The 22,414-nt window shown below is 41.7% G+C and overlaps 1 long non-coding RNA gene across 3 annotated transcripts in view; it reads left to right on the top strand.

Annotated features, from left to right (window-relative positions):
• The window catches only part of LOC132593775 (uncharacterized), a 76,057-nt gene that overhangs the window by 26,281 nt on the left and 27,362 nt on the right, over positions 1-22,414 (top strand). The window contains exon 3 of one of the 3 annotated variants that reach the window (XR_009559599.1): positions 18,224-18,279. The exons of 1 other annotated variant lie outside the window; for it this stretch is intronic. This is a non-coding gene — a long non-coding RNA (uncharacterized lncRNA). Of the gene's footprint in view, positions 1-3,310; positions 4,808-18,223; positions 18,280-22,414 lie in introns of those variants that run through there. One more of the 3 variants, XR_009559597.1, reaches the window with a different exon arrangement.

Here is a 22,414-nt window from a genome sequence, read left to right as displayed (position 1 = left end):
AACAACACAATAAATGAAAAATACACCACACGGAATCAATAACAGAATAACTGAGGCAGAGGAACGAATAAGTGAGCTGGAAGACAAAATGGTGGAAATAACTGCCAAGGAGCAGAATAAAGAGAAAAGAATGAAAAGAATTGAAGACGATCTCAGAGACCTCGGGGACAACACTAAATGCACCAACATTTGAATTATAGGGGTCTCAGAAGAAGAAGAGTAAAAGAAAGGGTCTGAGAAAAAGTTTGAAGAGATTATAGTGGAAAACTTCCCTAACATCAGAAAGGAAATAGTCACCCAAGTTCAGGAAGCACAGAGAGTCCCATACAGGATAAACCCTAGGAAAAACACACTAAGACACATATTAATCAAACTAACAAAAATTAAATACAAAGAAAAAAATATTAAAAGCAGCAAGGGAAAAATAAAAAATAACATATAAAGGAATCCCCATAAGGTTATCAGCTGATTTTTCAGCAGAAACTCTGCAGGCCAGAAGGGAGTGACAGGACATATTGAAAGTGATGAAAGGGGAAACCCTACAACCAAGATTACTCTATCCAGCAAGGATCTCATTCAGATTCAATGGAGAAATTAAAACCTTTATAGAAAAGCAAAAGTTAAGAGAACTCAGCACCACTAAACCAGCTTTACAACAAATGCTAAAGGAACTTCTCTGGCAGGAAATACAAAAGAAGGAAAAGACCTACAAAAACAACCCAAAACAATTAAGAAAATGATAATAGGAACATACATATCAATAATTATCTTAAATGTAAATGTATTAAATGCTACAACCAAAAAACATAGACTGGCTGAATGGATACAAAAACAAGACCCGTATACTTGCTGTCTACAAGAGACACACTTCAGACCTAGGGACACATACAGACTGAAAGTGAGAGGATGGAAAAAGATATTCCATGCAAGTGGAAATCGAAAGAAAGCTGGAGTAGCAATTCTCATTTCAGAAAAAATAGACTAAAATAAAGACTATTAGAAGAGACAAAGAAGGTCACTACATAACAATCAAGGGATCAATCCAAGAAGAAGATATAACAATTGTAAATATTTATGCACCCAACATAGAAGCACCTCAATAAAAGTGGCAAATGCTAACAGCCATAAAAGGGGAAATCGACAGTAACACAATAATAGTAGGGGTCTTTAACACCCCACTTTCACCAATGGACAGATCATCCAAAATGAAAATAAATAAGGAAACACAAGCTTTAAATGACACATTAAACAAAATGGACTTAATTGATATTTATAGGACGTTCCATCCAAAATCAACAGAATACACATTTTTTTACCTTTATGGTAAATTTATTTATTTTTTATTTTTGAATTTTATTTTATTTATTTTTTTATACTGCAGGTCCTTATTAGTGATCAATTTTATACACATCAGTGTATACATATCAATCCCAATCGCCCAATTCATCACACCACCACCAGCACCCCCCCACCGCTTTCCCCCCTTGATGTCCATACGTTTATTCTGTACATCTGTGTCTCAATTTCTGCCCTCCAAACCGGTTCATCTGTACCATTTTTCTAGGTTCCACATATATGTGCTAACATACGATATTTGCTTTTCTCTTTCTGACTTACTTCACTCTGTATGACAGTCTCTAGTTCCATCCACGTCTCTACAAATGACCCAATTTTGTTCCGTTTTATGGCTGAGTAATATTCCATTGTATATATGTACCACATCTTCTTTATCCATTCGTCTGTCAGTGGGCATGTAGGTTGCTTCCATGACCTGGCTATTGTAAATAGTGCTGCAATGCACATTGGGGTGCATGTGACTTTTTGAATTATGGTTTTCTCTGGATATATGCCCAGTAGGGGGATTGCTGGATCATATGGTAATTCAATTTTTAGTTTTATATGGAACCTCCATACTGTTCTCCATAGTGGCTGTGTCAATCGACATTCCCACCAACAGTGCAAGAGGGTTCCCTTTACTCCACACCAGCTCCAGCATTTGTTGTTTGTAGATTTTCTGATGATGCCCATTCTAACTGGTGTGAGTGATACCTCATTGTAGTTTTGATTTGCATTTCTCTAATAATTAGTGATGTTGAGCAGCTTTTCATGTGCTTCTTGGCCATCTGTATGTCTTCTTTGGAGAAATGTCTATTTAGGTCTTCTGCCCATTTTTGGATTGGGTTGTTTGTTTCTTTAATATTGAGCTGCATGGGCGGTTTATATATTTTGGAGATTAATCCTTTGTCCATTGATTCATTTGCAAATATTTTCTCCCATTCTGAGGGTTGTCTTTTCGTCTTGTTTTGCTGTGCAAAAGCTGTTAAGTTTCATTAGGTCCCATTTGTTTATTTTTGATTTTATTTCCATTTCCCTAGGAGGTGGGTCAAAAAGGATCTTGCTGTGATTTATGTCAAAGAGTGTTCTTCCTATGTTTTCCTCTAAGAGTTTTGTAGTGTCTGGTCTTACATTTAGGTCTCTAATCCATTTTGAGTTTATTTTTGTGTATGGTGTTAGGGAGTGTTCTAATTTCATTCTTTTACATGTAGCTGTCCAGTTTTCCCAGCACCACTTATTGAAGAGGCTGTCTTTTCTCCATTGCATATCCTTCCCTCCTTTGTCATAGGTTAGTTGACCATAGGTACGTGGGTTTATCTCTGAGCTTTCTATCTTGTTCCATTGATCTATGTTTCTTTTTTTGTGCCAGTACAATATTGTCTTGATTACTGTAGCTTTGTAATACAGTTTGAGGTAGGGGAACCTGATTCCTCCAGCTCCGTTTTTTTCCCTCAAGACTGCTTTGGCTATTCAGGGTCTTTTGTGTCTCCAAACAAATTTTAAGATTTTTTTGTTCTAGTTCCGTAAAAAATGCCACTGGTAATTTGATAGGGATTGCATTGAATCTGTAGATTGCTTTGGGTAGTATAGTCATTTTCACAATATTGATTCTTCCAATCCAAAAACATGGTATATCTCTCCATCTGTTGGTATCATTTTTAATTATTTCATCAGTGTCTTATAGTTTTCTGCATACAGGTCTTTTGTCTCCTTAGGTAGGTTTATTCCTAGGTGTTGTATCCCTTTTGTTGCAATGGTAAATGGGAGCGTTTCCTCAATTTCTCTTTCAGATTTTTCATCAGTAGTGTATAGAAATGCAAGAGATTTCTGTGCATTAATTTTGTATCCTGCAACTTTACCGCATTCATTGATTAGCTGTAATAGTTTTCTGGTGGCATCTTTAGGATTCTCTATATATAGTATCATGTCATCTGCAAACAGTGACAGTTTTACTTCTTCTTTCCAATTTGTACAGAATACACTTTCTTCTCAAGTGTTCAAGGAACATTATCCAGGATAGATTATATCTTTGGTGACAAATCAAGCCTTGGTAAATGTAAGAAAATTGAAATCATACCAAGTATCTTTTCCGACCACAATGCTATGAGACTAGATATCAATTACAGGAAAAAAAACTGTAAAAAATACACATACATGGCGGCTAAACAATACGCTACTAAATAACCAAGAGATCACTGAAGAAATCAAAGAGGAAATAAAAAGTACCTAGAAACAAATGACATAGAAAATACACTGACCCAAAAACTATGGGATGCAGCAAAAGCAGTTCTAAGAGGGAAGTTAATAGCAATACAATCCTACCTCAAGAAACAAGAAAAATCTCAAATAAACAACCTAAACTTACACCTAAAGCAATTAGAGGAAGAAAAACAAAAGGAACCCCAAAGTTACCAGAAGGAAAGAAATCATAATGATCAGATCAGAAATAAATGAGAAAGAAATGAAGGAAATGATAGTAAAGATCAATAAAGCTAAAAGCTGGTTCTTTGAGAAGATAAACAAAATAGATAAACCATTAGCCAGACTCACCAAGAAAAAAAGGGGGAAGACTCAAATCAACAGAATTAGAAATGAAAACGGAGAAGTAAGAACTGACACTGCAGAAATACAAAGGATCATAAGAGACTACTACGAGCAACTATATGCCAATAAAATGGACAACCTGGAAGAAATGGACAAATTCTTAGAAAAGCACAATGTTCCGAGACTGAACCAGGAAGAAATAGAAAATATAAAGAGAAAAATCACAAGCACTGAAATTGAAACTGTGATCAAAAATCTTCCAACAAACAAAAGCCCAGGACCAGATGGCTTCACAGGCGAATTCTATTCAAACATTTAGAGAAGAGCTAACACCTATCCTTCTCAAACTCTTCCAAAATATAGCAGAGGGAGGAACACTCCCAAACTCATTCTATGAGGCCACCATCACCCTGATACCAAAACAGGACAAGGATGTCACAAAAAAAGAAAACTACAGGCTAATATCACTGATGAACATAGATGCAAAAATCCTCAACAAATTACTAGCAAACAGAATCCAAGAGCACATTAAAAGGATCATACACTATGATCAAGTGGGGTTTAATCCCAAGAATGCAAGGATTCTTCAATATATGCAAATCAATCAATGATACACTATATTAACAAACTGAAGGAGAAAATCACAGCAAGATCCTTTTTGACCCACCTCCTAGAGAAATGGAAATAAAAACAAAAAGAAACAAATGGGACCTAATGAAACTTCAAAGCTTTTGCACAAGAAAGGAAACCATAAACAAGATGAAAAGACAACCCTTAAGGATCTCCCTGGTGGTGCAGTGGTTAAGAATCCGCCTGTGGGGCGAGAGAGAGTCATGGACATATACACACTAACAAACGTAGTAAGGTAGATAGCTAGTGGGAAGCAGCCGCATGGCACAGGGATATTGGCTCGGTGCTTTGTGACAGCCTGGAGGGGGGGATAGGGAGGGTGGGAGGGAGGGAGACGCAAGAGGGAAGAGATATGGGAACATATGTATATGTATAACTGATTCACTTTGTTATAAAGCAGAAACTAACACACCATTGTAAAGCAATTGTACCCCAATAAAGATGTTAAAAAAAAAAAAAAAGAATCCGCCTGTGGATGCAGGTGACACGGGTTCGAGACCTGGCCTGGGAAGATCCCACATGCTGTGCAGCAACTAAGCCCACGTGCCACAACTACTGAAGCCCAAGAGCCTAGAGCCCGTGCTCCGCAACAAGAGTAGCCACCACAATGAGAAGCCCACGCACCACAACGAAGAATAGCCCCAGCTCGCCAGAACTAGAGAAAGCCCACGTGTAGCAATGAAGACGCAATGCCGCCAAAATAAATAAATAGAATGAATAAATTTATAATAATAAATAAAATAAAGAGATGTAAATCTAAAAAAAAGAAAAGGAAAGACAACCCTTAGAATGGGAGAAAATATTTGCAAATGAAGCAACTGACAAAGGATTAATCTCCAAAATTAACAAGCAGCTCGTGCAGCTCAATATCAAAAAAACAAACAACCCAATCCAAAAATGGGCAGAAGACCTAAATAGACATTTCTCCAAAGAAGATATACAGATTACCAACAAACACATGAATAGACGCTCAACATCACTAATCATTAGAGAAATGCAAATCAAAACTACAGTGAAGTAGCACCTCACATCAGTCAGAAAGGCCATCATCAAAAAACCTACAAACAGGACTTCCCTGGTAGCACGGTGGTTAAGAATCCGCCTGCCAATGCAGGAGACGTGGGTTCGAGCCCAGGTCCAGGAAGATCCCACATGCTGCAGAGCAACTAAGCACGTGTGCCACAACTACTGAGCCTGTGCTCTAGAGCCCATGAGCCACAACTACTGAGCCCACATGCCACAACTACTGAAGCCTGTGCGCCTAGAGCCCGTGCTCCGCAACAAGAGAAGCCACTGCAATGAGAAGCCCACGCACCACATCGAAGAGTAGCCCTCACTCGCCGCAACCAGAGAAAGCCCACTTGCAGCAATGAAGACCCAACGCAGCCAAAAATAAATAAATAAAATAAATAAATTTAAAAAAATCTACAAACCATAAATGCTGGCGAGGGTGTGGAGAAAAGGGAACCCTCTTGCACTGTTGGTGGGAATGTAAATTGATACAGCCACTATGGAGAACAGTATGGAGGTTCCTTAAGAAACTAAAAATAGAACTACCATATGACCCAGCAATCCCACTACTGGGCATATACCCTGAGAAAACCATAATTCAAAAAGAGTCATGTACCAAAATGTTCATTGCAGCTCTATTTACAATAGCCAGGACATGGAAGCAACCTAAGTGTCCATCAACAGATGAATGGATAAAGAAGATGTGGCACATATATACAATGGAATATTACTCAGCCATAAAAAGAAACAAAATTGAGTTATTTGTAGTGAGGTGGATGGACCTAGAGTCTGTTGTACAGAGCAAAGTAAGTCAGAAAGAGAGAAACAAATACTGTATGCTAACACATACATATGGAATTTTAAAAGAAAATGATTCTGACGAACCTCTGGGCAGGACAGGAATAAAGATGCAGATGTAGAGAATGGACTTGAGGACACGTGGAGGGGAATGGGTAAGCTGGGACGAAGTGAGAGAGTGGCATGGACATTTATACACTTCCAAATGTAAGATAGATAGCTAGTGGGAAGCAGCTGCATAGCACGGGGAGATCAGCTCGGTGCTTTGTGACCACCTAGAGGGGTGGGATAGGGAGGGTGGGAGGGAGACGCAAGAGGGAGGGGGTATGGGGATATATGTATATGAATAGCTGATTCACTTTGTTATAAAGCAGAAACTAACACAACATTGTAAAGCAATTATACTCCAATAAAGATGTTAAAAAAATAATATGTGGCCTTGATGGACAATAAAGAAAAAATATATGAACAAAAAGGCAAATATAAAAAGCACCCCTCATACTATTCATCAGAACAAACTGCTCCTAACTTTTTGGTGTATATTATTTCAATCTTCCTGAACTTCTAATGACTAAAAAGTCAACATTAGTTCCTGGTAAGAACGCTATTCACTCCATTAACAGGGCAAAGAAAATGGTCAAATAACCAGAACTCCAATTTTGCACCTTCAGAAGGTATTGGTGGCCATGTTTCCCCAATTCTCATGAGGAACAGGTACCCCTGCTGGTGCTGACAATAACCCAGAGAAGAAGGAAGGCTGCAGGCCACTCCTGCACGTCTGCCTGGACACACATGGGTACCCAGCTCAGGAAGAGACATGGATGAAGAGAAGGGAGAATCCTTTCTCAAAGGCAGTCAGGACACACGTGTTCCAGGTCACAGGGGAGCAGACAAAAGTATGACTCTATTAATGAATCCTTCCCACTGAATCCCGCTGAGCTCCTGGCTGCGCAATTGTCTTAACTATGAACTTTAGGAACCTGAGAATTAAATTCACTGGAAATTCCAGTGTGCAGAGAACTAAGAAACAGGAACAGGGACTTCCCTGGTGGCGCAGTGGATAGGACTCAGCGCTCCCAATGCAGGAGGCCTGGGTTCGATCCCTGGTCGGGGAACTAGATCCCACATGCATTCCTCAACTAAGAGTTCACATGCCACAACTAAGGAGCAAGCCTGCTGCAACTAAGACCTGGTGCAACCAAATAAATAAATTAATTTTAAAAATAAATAAAAGGCTCCTATACCTTTAAAAAAAGAAAAGAAACAGGAACTGAAAAGTGTAAGCCAAATTACTTTGTGTTTCCTCTTTGTGGACTGATTTCTAAAAATATGGAGAATGGTGTGGTGAGAGGTGATGACAGTATAAACAAGAGGGGCTGAGCACAGAGGTGGAAGGACAAACCGATGTGAGAGGCATCAGGAGGGAGAGCTGACGAGAGGGAGGAGATGAACAGGCGGACTGAAGACCAAGAGAAGAATAAACACAATCGACCACAGAGTTTCAGATGCAGTAAAGGCTCAGACGTCAACGTTATGTATCTTCTTTGAAGCATTATATTTATTTCTACCTGAGAAGGCAACCTTGACTTATGGGACTTTTCAAGTTAATAGATTTTGGTTAATCCTGGCCAGGTGTCTGTTCCTGATACCATTTGGATTCTGGGCAAACTGACTTAATCTCATTATAATTTAAAGCTTGTTGCTAGGTAACTACGTCCAAGGTTCTTTCTGATTCCTAGATCAAGATATCCTTGCCCAAAAGTCAGTAAGCTAATCTGTTTAGATATATGTACATGTCATTTATGAAACTATCTCTGCATGAACAGAGTCAGATATTCTCCCACAGAAGCTGAGTGTTCACCTGCTGGTAACCTTAGTCATCTTTTTAAAAACACGAGGATGCCAAAAAAGAAAAAAAAGATTCCAAATGTAGAAGAAAACATAGCACAAGGAACAGAAAGAAATTCCTCACAGTATGGCATTAGATGGTTTTTGAAGTTATTGTAAATTGTGTATTTTTTGTATATTTCACTTTATAATTGCTTGTTGCTACTATGTAACAGTACAGGGTTAAGCATTAAAAAACTGTTTCTTGGCCTTAAAAACCAAACAAAAAACCTGAGGAAATAGAATAGGCCCCTCCCACTGAATGGCCAACAACCCTCTGTCCTTGGCTTCAGAGTTACAAAAGTGTGAAGCAGCGTCCTGTGAGCTGAAAATACAAACTCCTCGCCTGCACCTCCTCGTGGAGGACATAGGAGGTCAGAGAGAGAGGGTACATTGGAGCAATCTGGCTCCCAGGGGGTGAGCAGCCCAGGAGGGTGAACGTGGAGATGGGCTCTGGACGATGGAGTTGAGCACAGGGACTCTGGTCTATAGGACACAGGAAGGGATGGGGTAACTGAGGGAGAAACACAGCACCTAAAGGACACTTGAAAGACAGCCTATTCATACCATTAGTTGTCAGCCTCGTTCTAGGTCTTGTGTGGGTGATTACTGTTCAGCACCATGAGTGAACTCACGTACGGTGCATGTATTGCTCCAAAGATATCACACAGTGACCACATATGATGCTAAACACTTCCTGTGAACTTATTTGACCAATAAATAAATAAATGTCACAAAACTGTGGTGTGTCTATAAAGACGATAGAGAAAGGTGTTCAGTGCCAGTGATTCTACTGAACGCATCAAACAGGAACGCTTTGGGGACTTCCCTCGTGGTCCAGTGGTTAAGACTCTGCACTCCCAAAGCAGGTGACCTGGGTTCAATCCCTGGTCAGGGAACTAGATCCCACTTGCTGCAACTAAATAGCCCACATGCAGCAACGAAGATCCCGCGTGCTGCAACTAAGACCCAGAGCAGCCAAATAAATAAATAAATATTAAAAAAAAAAAAAAAGGAACGCTTTGGAAGAAGTCACCAAGATGGGACCCTGCATTGAAACAGACTTCAGTGACTTCCCTGGTGGTGCAGTGGTTAAGAATCCGCCTGCCAATGTAGGGGACACGGGGTTCTATCGCTGGTCCGGGAAGATCCCACATGCTGCAGAGCAACTAAGCCCGTGCACCACAACTACTGAGCCTGCGCTCTAGAGCCCACGTGCCACAATTACTGAAGCCCGCGCACCTAGAGCCTGTGCTCTGCAACAAGAGAAGCCACGGCAGTGAGAAGCCCGCGCACCGCAAGGAAGAGCAGCCCCCGCTCACCGCAGCTAGAGAAAGCCCGCGCGCAGCAACAAAGACCCAATGCAGCCAAAAATTTTTTGATTAAAAAAAAACAGGCTTCATAAACCATATCTGAACAACATGTACTTGAGATGTGGCACATTTGGGGCAATAAACAAAATGAAATGAGAACAGGGAAATGTTTCCCGTACAATTCTGGTGGTGCATTCAGTCACTCCCTTTCTTCCAATGTTATTTTTCTCGTTAAAATCCGATCTATGGCACAGTTCAAGTTCTCTCCCATCCAACAGTCACACACGGGAAGCAATAAGCCGCAGGTACCCTGGGGGACACCAAGTGAAGACTCTCAGCGTTCCAAGCTCCATGTGACACTGCAGTCAACAAGACTTGTCAGCCGCTGATGGCACAAATCGGACACGCTGCCCGGTGCGGCTGGTGAAATATATGGACAATACCTATAAGAGTGTTGGAACTGAGTCATACCATTTTTGCCTGTTTTATGGGGAAAAAATAAAAACAATTCAAAAATTGGGCTTGAGGGGAAATCACTTCTTCCCTGGACATCTGCAAGCCTGGGTGGCAGCTCAGACTATTCTAATTGTTCAGCTAAGTCTGGTTTGCTCCCAGTGAGACAAAGCCTTTTAAATTCAACAATGTTCTTGCCTGAAAGCTCAAAAACTAATCATCTTTTTCACGCTGTTGCCAATGGCTTTAGTGTTTTGTCAGAAGTGCATCCTTCTTCCAACAGAAATCTGCCAACAAACACACAAACAACCCTAAATGATTGAAGAGCTTCATTTCATCCTTATTTAAGTACCACAGGAAAAAAGTCTTCAATTTTTAAAATATACTTATGAGAAACTCATCTATCTGATGAGTGAAATTAACTTTCTTCCCCTGAAAATTCTTGTTGAAAGTTAGTTAATTCTGGGCTCAGTACTGAACTTTTGGGGGGAATTTCCCACGCTTCTCCCTGGCTGTGTTGTCCTTGTGCAGCACTTGCTCGCCTGGGGCAGGAATGGAGAGAGAAGACAGCTGGGGCGCTGGGGCCTCGGCCTTTAGAGGAGCAGAGGGGACTAAAGGGCCCCTCTTGTCTGGAGGGCTCCCTCCCCCATGCTGTGCTCCCAAAACTCAGATCCCGAAACCGGAACCTGCCATGCCGTTCTTCAGTTTGACTGCACACGCACACGCGCACACAAACACACGCACACTTTGGCAAATACAAGCACATCCCTTGACTACTCACTAGGTCTACTTAGGTAGCAATGAATGTTGACGTTTCTTCCTGTTTTGCAGTTACATGTGCCTATAGCCAAAAAGCCAGTGTGACAATGAAGTAGAGCAGTCATTCTAAGGTGTATTCTGAGTTCATAATTAATCATTATTTCTATCCCTGGCGTTTCCCAGCATCTCTCCCTCTGTTCACTCCCTTCTCAGATATCTTCACCAAAATACCCCTTATAAAGGGCTTAACTTGAACACGATTGTAGTTTTTAGAAAATCATCTCTGTAAACTCATCCCAGTTCATAGTTTTTCACCAGTTGAATGATTTTTGACTATTAACAAAACAAAAACAAAGCACAAACAAAACAAAACAAAGCACCTTTAACCACATCAGTAGAAACCCACAGGAATTAAGTCTTACTACACCATGAATCAAAAGCAGACTGGGGGCTTCCCTGGTGGCGCAGTGGTTGAGAGTCCGCCTGCCGATGCAGGGGACACGGGTTCGTGCCCCGGTCCGGGAAGATCCCACGAGCCGCGGAGCGGCTGGGCCCGTGAGCCATGGCCGCTGAGACTGCGCGTCCGGAGCCTGTGCTCCGCAACGGGAGAGGCTGCAACAGTGAGAGGCCCCCATACCGCAAAAAAAAAAAAAGCAGATTGGGACAAGCTGAGTTCCTCCAAAAACAAGAGCGTGTGATGCTGTTGAATTAGTTCAGTGCACCAATCACCCAGATTCAGTTTCATACCAAATAAATTTTTCTACTACCTCAATATTTATCTAAACATGTTCTAATCCAAACTCTTCTTGTGTTAACAAAAATTCAGCTGAGTAAATTGAAGATTCTAATGGGCTTTATTAAACAATTCATGAATCAGGCAGCATTCCATCCAGCAAGTAGAGAGGAGCTCCAAGGAGCTGCAGAAAATGAAAGTCTTTTATAGGCAGAAGGCGGCAAAGAGCGCACTGTTTCAGGCTTAGGGAACCTACCTACAGGGGATAAAAGGGGACTATGTGGCAGATACCTCATTGGTGCTGACCTGAAAATTCAAGACTGACCAGTTGAGACTACAGTCCTGGGGGAGGTTGTAACTGCAGTTAGGTTAGGTGTTAAGTCTTGGTTTGCTGATGTGACGCTGAGCACAGGTCACTCTGCTTAGGGCCTGTCATGTCTTTTTTAACAATTATCTTTCATTAAAACAGCTTCCCACCCACTTCTGGTAACCATATTGCTGTTATTCTGTTCAACTAAGATAAAAATGTTGTAAATATCTTACTTTTCCTTCATATTCAATTTTTTGTCCTAATTTTTTTCTTTTTTGAAAATGCCTTATTTACCTCTATCTTTGTTTCAGTCCCTTTTCTCTGTAAGATTATATTACTGGAATAGTTTTCCAGTGGGCTACCCTGATCCCAGATTGCATCCAGTGTGCCCCCCAAAAAACCCCAAAACTACAACTCTGTGTTCTTTTTTTAATACATTTATTTTTATTTATTTATTTTTGGCTGGGTTGAGTCTTTGTTACTGCACATGGGGTTTCTCTAGTTGCGGTGAGCAGGGGCTAATCTTCGTTGTGATGTGTGGGCTTCTCATTGCAGTGGCTTCTCTTGTTGTGGAGCGCAGGCTCTAGGCACAAGGGCTTCAGTAGTTGCAGTACACGGGCTCAGTAGTTGCAGCACACGGGCTTAGTTTCTCCACGGCATGTGGGATCTTCCCGGACCAGGGATCGAACCCGTGTCCCCTGCATTGGCAGGCGGATTCTTAACCACTGTGCCACCAGGGAAGTCCCAACTCTATGTTCTGAATGTCACATCTCTAACCCCAAAATGAGTCCCATTATTTATTGGATTAAATCCAAAATACTCAGCTTGACCTTTGGGGAGCTTTCATAATACCCTCCCCCTTCCTTTCTGTCCATTGTTCACACTGGTCTTTAGATTTCATCTGACCTGACAAGAAATACCGATCAGGGAATTCCCTGACAATCCAGTGGTTGGGACTCTGTGCTTTCACTGCTGAGGGTGTGGGTTCAATCCCTGGTCAGGGAACTAAGAACCCACAAACCACGCAATGTGGCCAAAAAAAAAAAAAAAAAAGAGATGCCAGTCATCCTTTTAAGCATATGTCATACTCAATGTCATCTCTGTGCCAACATTCACTATAACCTACTGTTTAGAGAGCTGCCTCTCCTTAAAGGGCCACATAGCTCCACCAGTAACTGTGATAAGCTTTCTTGAACCTTTTAGAGCTCTGAAAGTAATTTGTGGAGCAGATCACACACCTGTGCCTCTAATTATTCTTACATTCTAACTTAAATATTGACTTCTCTTTGCATTAAATTTGTAAGTTCTTTGGGACAGGTCTGTTTCTTAATGAGAAGTAAGATAAACATGCAAAGAAAACAGTAACCTTCCTATATAACAGCCATAACCTACTATAAAATGTAATAGGAAAAGAATCCCATTTATTTAGCAAAACAGGAGTATACCTAGGAATGTAACTAAAAGTAAGCATGCAGGCCATTATAAAGAAAGCTTTATTGAAGTACAGCAAAGAAGACCAGGAAAAATAGCGAGAGACAGGCCATTATTATTGCAGGAGGCACAATACTCTAAAAAGTCAATGCTTTTTTTTTTTTTTTTTTTTTAGTTGCGCAGCTTGTGAGATTTTAATTCCCCGACCAGGGATCAAACCTGGGCCCATCAGCAGTGAGAGTGTGGAGTCCTAACCACTGGACCGCCAGGGAATTCCCAAAAAGTCAATGCTTCCAACAAATTAATCTCTCAGCCTAAAGACTCCCAAAAGTCTCCATATTTTGACATGCTGTTTCTAGCTCATTAAGAAAATAAAGCAAATGGCAAGAACAGCCTGAATACTTTTTTGGGAAAAAAAATCATAATATAAATGAACTTGCTATAGCAGATAAATATTTAATAATTATTCAATAATTAAAACAGCGTTGTCTTGGAATAGCAATAGGAAAACAAGAAAAATGAGTCAAGAAGCAGAATTAGGCATAATATTATAAAATAAAGTAGCATTTCAAATTGATAAAGAAAAGATGGGCTGTTTAATGTATGGCTGAGTAAACAACTTATACTAAATATAAAAATAAATATCAGATAGATTAAAATCTAAACATTAAAAAACAAAACTAACACTTCAACCTTTTGAAATTATGGTAGTGGCAAAAACAAATTTGAAAAGGACTGCACGTTCGTCATGAAAGAAACAGTTTATAAAGTATAGTGTAACAGTATGCCACAGCCTTCACCACCAGAAGGAGTAAGGTACGTTTATTTGTACTGACATTTAAAGTTTCCAAGAAACTAAAAAGAATAAGGTAGACTTATTTGTACTGACATTTAAAGTTTCTAAGACATACTGCTGCATGGAAAAAGCCAGCGAGATGAATGGACATGAACCTCAATCTCATTTATGATTCTATAATGAGACCCAGGGATCGTTTAATGCACAGTGAATGAGCGAGGCTGTTAGGATGCTATAGGCAATAATAGTGAACACTGGTTGCCCAGGGAGGGGAGGAGGGGTGGGCGTGTAGCCAGGAGATGGAAAAGTAGAGAAGACCTTCATGTTTCACTGCAAGTTCCTCTGCAGAGTTTAAAACTGTGACATGATAAAAAGGAGAAAAATATGTGTAATTAATTGATACCAAAGAAATACAGGAAAAGCGCCATTGTCTTTCAGTAGAGATGGCATTCCTAGAAACATGCAAACCTTTAAGAGGAAAACACATTGGATAACCAACAAGGTCCTACTGTATAGCACAGGGAATTATAATTAATATCCTGGGGTAAACCAGAATGGAAAAGCATACAGAAATGAATGTATATATACGTATAACTGAATCACTTTGCTGTACAGCAGAAATTAACACAACATTGGGAATCAAGTATACTTCAATTAAAAAAAAAACAAACGAGGGACTTCCCTGGTGGTCCACTGTTAAAGGCTCCACGCTTCCACTGCAGGGGGTACAGGTTCAATCCCTGGTTGGGGAACTATTCTCCTACATGCCTCGTGGTGTGGCCAAAAACTGTAAATAAATAAAAATAAAGGAAAATGCTGTCAGATTTGATCACATAGGAATGTAAAGTCTTTCTAGGTCAAAAAAAGAAAACACACACAAACAAAGTTAAAACACAAGTTGTACCTGCCTGACAGAAGTATTTTAAAATGTATAACAGATGAAGGATAAATAGTCATAATATATGAAGAATTATTATGAACAAGAAAAAGACAAACTATCCCATAGAGAAATGGGCATCTGATAGAAAAGACAATTAACAAGACACAATCACAAAATTACAGGTGGAACATACAAAAAGATGTTCAACCTGTCTAGTTATAAGAGAAATGCATGTTTTTTTTGTTTGGTTGGTTTTTTTTGCAGTACACGGGCCTCTCACTGTTGTGGCCTCTCCTGTTGCGGAGCACAGGCTCCGGACGCGCAGGCTCAGCGGCCATGGCTCACGGGCCCAGCCACTCCACGGCATGTGGGATCTTCCCGGACCGGGGCACGAACCCCTGTCCCCTGCATCGGCAGACGGGCTCTCAACCACTGCACCATCAGGGAAGCCCGAGAAATGCATATTAAAATAGTAAGTTTGCCCATCAAATATATAAGAATTTTAAAAAATATTGATAATATTCAAACTCAGTGAGAGCTGAGGTTAGCAGTCACTCTCAAAAGTGCTTCTTGTGAGTATAAATTAATATTATCGTGTATATGCTGGCAAGTAATTGGAGGCAACCTAAATGTTCACTGACAATGTGATGGTTAAACAAGTAACTAGGAGATGGTGCAGTCAGTGAAAAGGACACCTGTAGGCATTGAAAGATCTTCATGTTACATTGCTAAGTGAAAAACAAATCACAGGACAATGTGTGTCCTGTACTCCTGCCTATGTTGGGAAAAGACACTCAATCTATACATAGTGTTATGGGCTGAATTGTGTCCCCCAGACTCATATGTTGAAGCCCTACCCCAAAAACATCAGAATGAGACTGTATTTGGAGACAGGGCCTTTAAAGAGGTGATTAAGTTAAAACAAGGCTGCTAGTGTGGGCCCCAATCCAATCTGACCAGTGTCCTTATAAGAACAGGTAATTTGGACACACAAAGAGATACAGGGGAGAAAAGACCATATGAGGACATGGCAAGAAGATGGCCGTCTGCAGGCCAAGCAGAGAGGCCTCAAGAGAAACCAGACTTGCTGACACCTTGATTTTGGACGTCCAGCCTCCAGAACTGTGAGAAAATACAGTTCTGTCGTTTAAGCCCCCCAGTCTGTGGTGCTGTGTTATGGAGCTGCTGCAGAGTAATACTAATAGTAAAGATTTTAGGAAGATACATACCCAGTGGAAAATAGAGGTTGCTTCTGAAGCTCTGGAATAAGAAGGGGGAAAGGAAAGAGATTGAAAAGTATATATATGTATATATAGTTTACATATGCTTTCATGTTGCTAGAAATGTTTAGAGCAGTTATTTCTTTTGTAGTCTTTTTAAAATTGAAATATAGTTGATTTACAATGTTGTGTTAATTTCTGCTATACAGCAAAGAGACTCAGTTATACACATGCAGACATTCCTTTTCATATTCCTTTCCCTTATGGTGTATCACAGGATATTGAACATAGTTCCCTGTGCTCTACAGTAGGACCTTGTTGTTTATCCATTCTATATATAAAAGCTTACATCTACTAACCCCAAACTCCCACTCTATCCCTCCCGTCTTTCATAATTAAAAAAGAAAAAAAAAAAAAAAAGGATCACTCTGGCGAATTGGGGAACATTTGTTGATGACACACAAAGCAATACTTTAACCCATTATACAATGTTCTTAACAGAATAGATGCAGACAGTATGTTTTGAGTTTAGTTATACAGGAATGTCATAAAGTTTATATATGGAGTATGTATTTTTGAAAAGACTTAAAATATAGGTCTATTTTCAGAAGGTACATTTTCAGAAAAAGAAACCTCACAGCCAGTGTAATTTTAAGTCCAAAGACTGTTCATTTTCCTTGCGGCATCTCCATTACTGCACCAAGCCACCACCACATTTTGCTAAATCTAAGTTTTTCCAAATTAAATAAACAACACACAGACAAAGTCAGAAACATTTCCACCCCAGAGAGGGCAGCAGAGTCCACAGCAAAGCTCTCTGGCTCGACCCTCCACGGCCACGGATACTACCTGCCAGACGCAGATTCTGACAGGTTGTCTTACCCAACGGCTGGCTTCAAGAACTTGCTTTACACTCAGGTCACTGAAGGACAAATTCAAGAAAAAGAAGCAAAGGGATGAGGAAGTCGCCCCATCTCCCAATTCTGAAACTTAAAATTGTCGGCTAGAAGCGTAAAAACTCTACCATCAAAGTGTTCACTAGCTGGACCGTGTTTTAACCCGGCTCCACCATCCACGCTCTGCCATCTGCATCCCGCCCATCCCTGGGATTAGGGTTTGGATCCATATTGTGACATATTTGTTAACCTGAATCTTATTATGTGATTTTTGCCAGAGAAGAGTCTGCCCTGAGAGGAATGATGTTGGAGGCTCCAAGCAGAGGAAATACGTACCTAGAATTGAGCTGTAAAATGACGCTCTGGTTGCTGTGTGGATGACAGACAAAGGAGGTGGGGGGCAAGCAGGCAGAAGAGTTAAGCATCTATTAAAATAGTCTAATGAAGAAGACGGTGGTGACTTAGACCAGAGCATAGGAGGGGAGAGGCGAGAAGCAGTCAGATTCTGGATCTTTTGAAGGTGGAGCCAAGAGAATTTCCTGATGATTGGATTTGAGGGGTGAGAGTAAACGAAAAGAATCAAGGGTGAGTTGGAGTTTGGTCAAAGACAAATGGAAGATTAAGTTGTTGGATGCAGGGGTCTTGGAGAATCAAGAGTATGTTTGGGGGACTTCCCTGGAGGTCCAGTGGTTAAGACTCTGCTCTTACACTGCAGGGGGCACAGGTTTGATCCCTGGTCTGGGAACTAAGATCCTGCAAGCCACACAGTGTGGCCAAAAAAAAAAAAAAAAAAAAAGCGTGTGTTTGGGCATATTTTGGAGATTTCACATAGAACACTGGATATATGATTAGAGTTTAGAACCAAGGTCTGAGCTGGACATACAGATTTGAGAGTGGAGGCTGTAGAGTCGGTGTCTGATGCCAATGAGTTGGGTGTGACAGAGGTGAGGTCCAAGGTCAGAGAGACGAGGAGGGACAGCAGGAGAGGTGAGAGGAGGGAGAGCGTGACACCTTAGAAACCCAGATGAGGAAGAGGCTTTGAAGAAGGGAGGTGACCAAGCAGCCTTGTCCACTGTTAGAGCAGGACGGGCCATTGGTTTCCCGCACTGCAGTCACTGGGCACCGTGATAAATGCGGTCTCCAGGCCGTGGTGGTGCAAAGCACTTTCATAGGATGACGAAGCACATTGCAAAGCGCTATCTGCTGTGTTTTTTGTTTACATCACAGGATGAAGCACATTAATTGATAATACTATCCGGAATCAGATTACTACCGGATTTCTGGTAAGATATTGATACGAATCTATGTCGGTGTGATAAAGAAGCGATACATATACATTGAAATAGTTTTAATTAACTTGAGAGGAAACCATGGAGCCATCGATAAAAATCACAGAATCTTGCCAAAAGTTTATTTATTTATTTATTTATTTATTTATTTTCGGTACGCGGGCCTCTCACTGTTGTGGCCTCTCCCGTTAGCGGAGCACAGGCTCCGGACGCGCAGGCCCAGCGGCCACGGCTCACGGGCCCAGCCGCTCCGCGGCATGTGGGATCCTCCCAGACCGGGGCACGAACCCACGTCCCCTGCATCGGCAGGCGGACTCTCAACCACTGCGCCACCAGGGAAGCCCAAAAGTTTATTTTTATCTTAGGAAAAAACCTCCTTCCTATTAAACCTTTACCAAATCCATGGAAGAGCACAAAATTGGCTGCCTGATACCTCACCTCTCCGCAATATTAGGTACAATTAGCAAATGCTCTGAAATAGATGCAAGACCTGGGAGCAGAAGCAATAGCCCTGCATAATCTGCAAACTGCATAACCAGCAAGCATTACAAAGCACCTGCAGCCCAGAGAAAGGTGGCCTGCAGGTCCCGAGGCCTGCATTTCTGCATCACCTTTGCCAGGAGCAAGCCGCCTGAACTCTGACAGGCTGCTGGCCCTTCTGGGCCTCCAGTTCTTCACGTATAAAATGAGTGGGTCCGAACAGAACCTCCAATTCTAAAACGCCATAAGCCTGTACCAGCATAAAAACATTGGTGTCATTCAGAGCAATCTTTGAGGGTATATAGGAGTGAACTCCATTCTTCTATATGTATTTTTAAACTCAGAAGATCATTCTCGGATTCAAACTTGACACTACTGATAGCTTTCTTTCCCAGTACCCTATTCTCTATGCAAATGGACTGACTCAAGGACGCATTGAACTGCGATGACGCAGTTGAGTTGCAACATGCAGGGAAGACTCAAATATTTACACCTTTCTCTTCCTCCCCAGAACCAGTAAATTCAGAAGGTTTAGTAACAATGAAGGATTATTGCACCCAACAGTCGTGAGCATGGAAATGGTGACGCCGTCCCCACGGGGTCTTCAGGGGCTATAGCACCAAATGAAATGTTTAGTTTGCTTTTCCAGCAAAGAGATCCTGGACGTAATATTTCAAGCTTTGCCTATTGATGTAGCAGAACTGAAAGAAAAATCAAATCAAAGTGAAACAAAAAACTCATTATAGATGAAAGGCAAGGGTTAGATGAAGGTATCTTTGCCTTCCAGAAGTAAGTTACAAAATGCAGATGCATGGTTTATAAACATTTACTTTTCTCATGAAATAGAATCAAGAAAATCATGCATAACAGAAATGCAGATCAGCACTCTAGACAATAAAAATCTGAAGAAAGAACACTGTTGGCTTTCAAGTCTCATTAGATGTCAGAAGATATTTATTAGCAAAAATAACAAACCAGGGCTTCCCTGGTGGCGCAGTGGTTGAGAGTCCGCCTGCCGATGCAGGGGATACAGGTTCGTGCCCCGGTCCGGGAGGATCCCACATGCCGCGGAGCGGCTGGGCCCGTGAGCCATGGCCGCTGAGCTTGCGCGTCCGGAGCCTGTGCTTCACAGCGGGAGAGGCCACAGCAGTGAGAGGCCCGCGTACCGCAAAAAAAAAAAAAGAAAAAAAGAAAACCACTACTTTGCCTAGCATTTTAAAAATATAGCTTAACGAGACTGAAAGGCAGGTCACCTTGCCCACTCCCTGCCGGGCACCCATAAAGTGTTCAGATTCCATCGTGAACAAAATAGGAAGTGGTGGGTGTGCTTCAGTCGGGGTAGGACATGACTCTCATCAACAGCACATGTATCCTCTGGTTATAGATGACTAGTTAAAACTCCTAACATTTCTATGCCTTTTTTAAAAAAAATTTATTTTTGGCTGCATTGGGCGTTCTTTGCTGCATGCGGACTTTCTCTAGTTGCAGCGAGCGAGGTCTACACTTGGTTGCAGTGCACGGGCTTCTCATTGCAGTGGCTTCTCTTGTTGCAGAGCACAGGCTCTAGGCACGCGGGCTTCAGTAGTTGTGGCATGCAGGCTCAGTAGTTGTGGTGCACGGGCTTAGTTGCTCTGCAGCATGTGGGATCTTCCCAGACCAGGGCTCGAACCTGTGTCCCCTGCATTGGCAGGCGGATTTTTAACCCCTGCGCCTCCAAGGAAGCCCTGAGCCCCCAGGGAAGCCCTCTGTGCCATTTTTAATTAGAGTAAACTTCATAGACATTACCTTGCTTAAACATTCATTCAGAACAACCACGTGTGTTGAGAGTTTGCTATGTTCTAGCCCCTCATAAGGCACTGGTATGTATATATACAATGGAATCTTACTCAGCCATAAAAAAGAAATTCTGCCATTTGTGACAACATGGATGGACCCAGAGAGCATCATGCTAAATGAGATAAGTCAGACAGAGAAGACAAACACCGTATGATCTCACTTAATGTGGAATGTAAGACAACGACAGCAATAAAATGAACTCATAGATACGGAAAACAGATTGCTGGTTGCCAGAGGCGGGGGTGGGGAGCTGAAATGGGCGAAGGTGGTCAAGAGGTACACCGTTTCAGTTATAAAATAGATAAGGCCTGGGAATGTAATGTACAGCTTGTCGACGATAGTTAGCAATACTGTATTGTATATTTGAAAGTTGCTAAGGGAATAGACCTTAAAAGTCCTCATCACAAGAAAAAACAATTGTACCTGTGTAGTGTTGGATGTTAACTAGAAATACTGTGGTGATAATTCATAATATATACAAATATTTTATCACTATGTCATTCACCTGAAATTAATATGTTATATATCAACTGGATATCAATTTAAAAATAAAAAGATTGGAAGGAAAATCAGAGAAGGGGATGAGAGCTGGCAGTCTCGGGGGAAGGAATGAACGCCCACCTGTACTGATTCCTAGACTAGTGGGATGGTCCAGAGGGAGTTTGCAAGGTAAATTATAAACGATACAGCAAGTGTGGGAGAGTGTAAATATTTTATTCTCTATTAGCACAACGCTGAAAAACAAATTTTCTCTACATTTGATTACAGAAACTTCTCCTCTCAAAAATCGCTATATACAAATAACCAGAGGGAATGGAAAGAAACTAATTTTTTAAGAGCAATCAATCACTCATTGTATTCTTCTTTCATTCATAACCACACAGTGAGCACTGAGCACAGCTCTGTTCTCTGTGCTCGGATGCTCAAGTGGATAAACACGAATTCTAGAATCCAGTGGAGCCGAGGGGCGTGAATCACTCAGAACAGGAGGGCAGTGGCCTGAGACGGGCACGCACCTTCCTGGGGTGCAGGTCACCTGGAGGACTAGAAGAGGGCCCAGGGGGTCGAGCCCAGGACCTCGGGGCAGAGACTGTGGCTGGAGAGCCCCCTGCACTTAGGGCGGGGTGCCGCCCAGCAGAAAGCACAGCATCCACCCGGGCTGCACTTTGGGAAATCAAGCTGACACAAGCGTCAGGAGGACAGAGGAAGACGGGTACAAATACACTGTGGTGGTTCAAGCTGCGAACCTCAGGAAGATAGAGCCCCTGCCCACCTCCAGAGGGGTCTGAGCTGACACAGAGGAAGCTCCGAGCTGGATCTCACTGTGCCCAGCGGAGAAGCACCTGCTGTCCAGACACAGCGGCGAAGGCTTATAGCTCTTATATTTGGTGTTCTCCAGACACTAGTAAATTTATATATTTGTGTATAAAGAAATACATATATCTTTCTATCCTTTTTTTCCTACAAGACTTGAACCATTCTCTGCATACTGTATTTTTAAAACTTAATTAATTAATTTACTTTTGGCTGTGTTGGGTATTCACTGCTGTGCACGGGCTTTTCTCTAGTTGCGGCGAGTGGGGGCTACTCTTCATTGCAGTGTGCAGGTTTCTCATTGCAGTGGCTTCTCTTGTTGCTGAACAAGGACTCTAGGCGTGTGAGGTTCAGTAGTTGTGGCATGTGGGCTCCGTAGTTGTGGCTCACGGGTTCTAGAGTGCAGGCTCAGTAGTTGTGGCACACAGGCTTAGTTGCTCCACGGCATGTGGGATCTTCCTGGACCAGGGCTCTAACCTGTGTCCCCTGCATTGGCAGA

Source organism: Globicephala melas, chromosome 17, assembly GCF_963455315.2.
Source record: "Globicephala melas chromosome 17, mGloMel1.2, whole genome shotgun sequence".
Classification (NCBI taxonomy): Eukaryota; Metazoa; Chordata; class Mammalia; order Artiodactyla; family Delphinidae; genus Globicephala; species Globicephala melas.
Note: the sequence above shows the minus strand (reverse complement) of the source record. Positions and strands in the feature narration are given on the sequence as shown.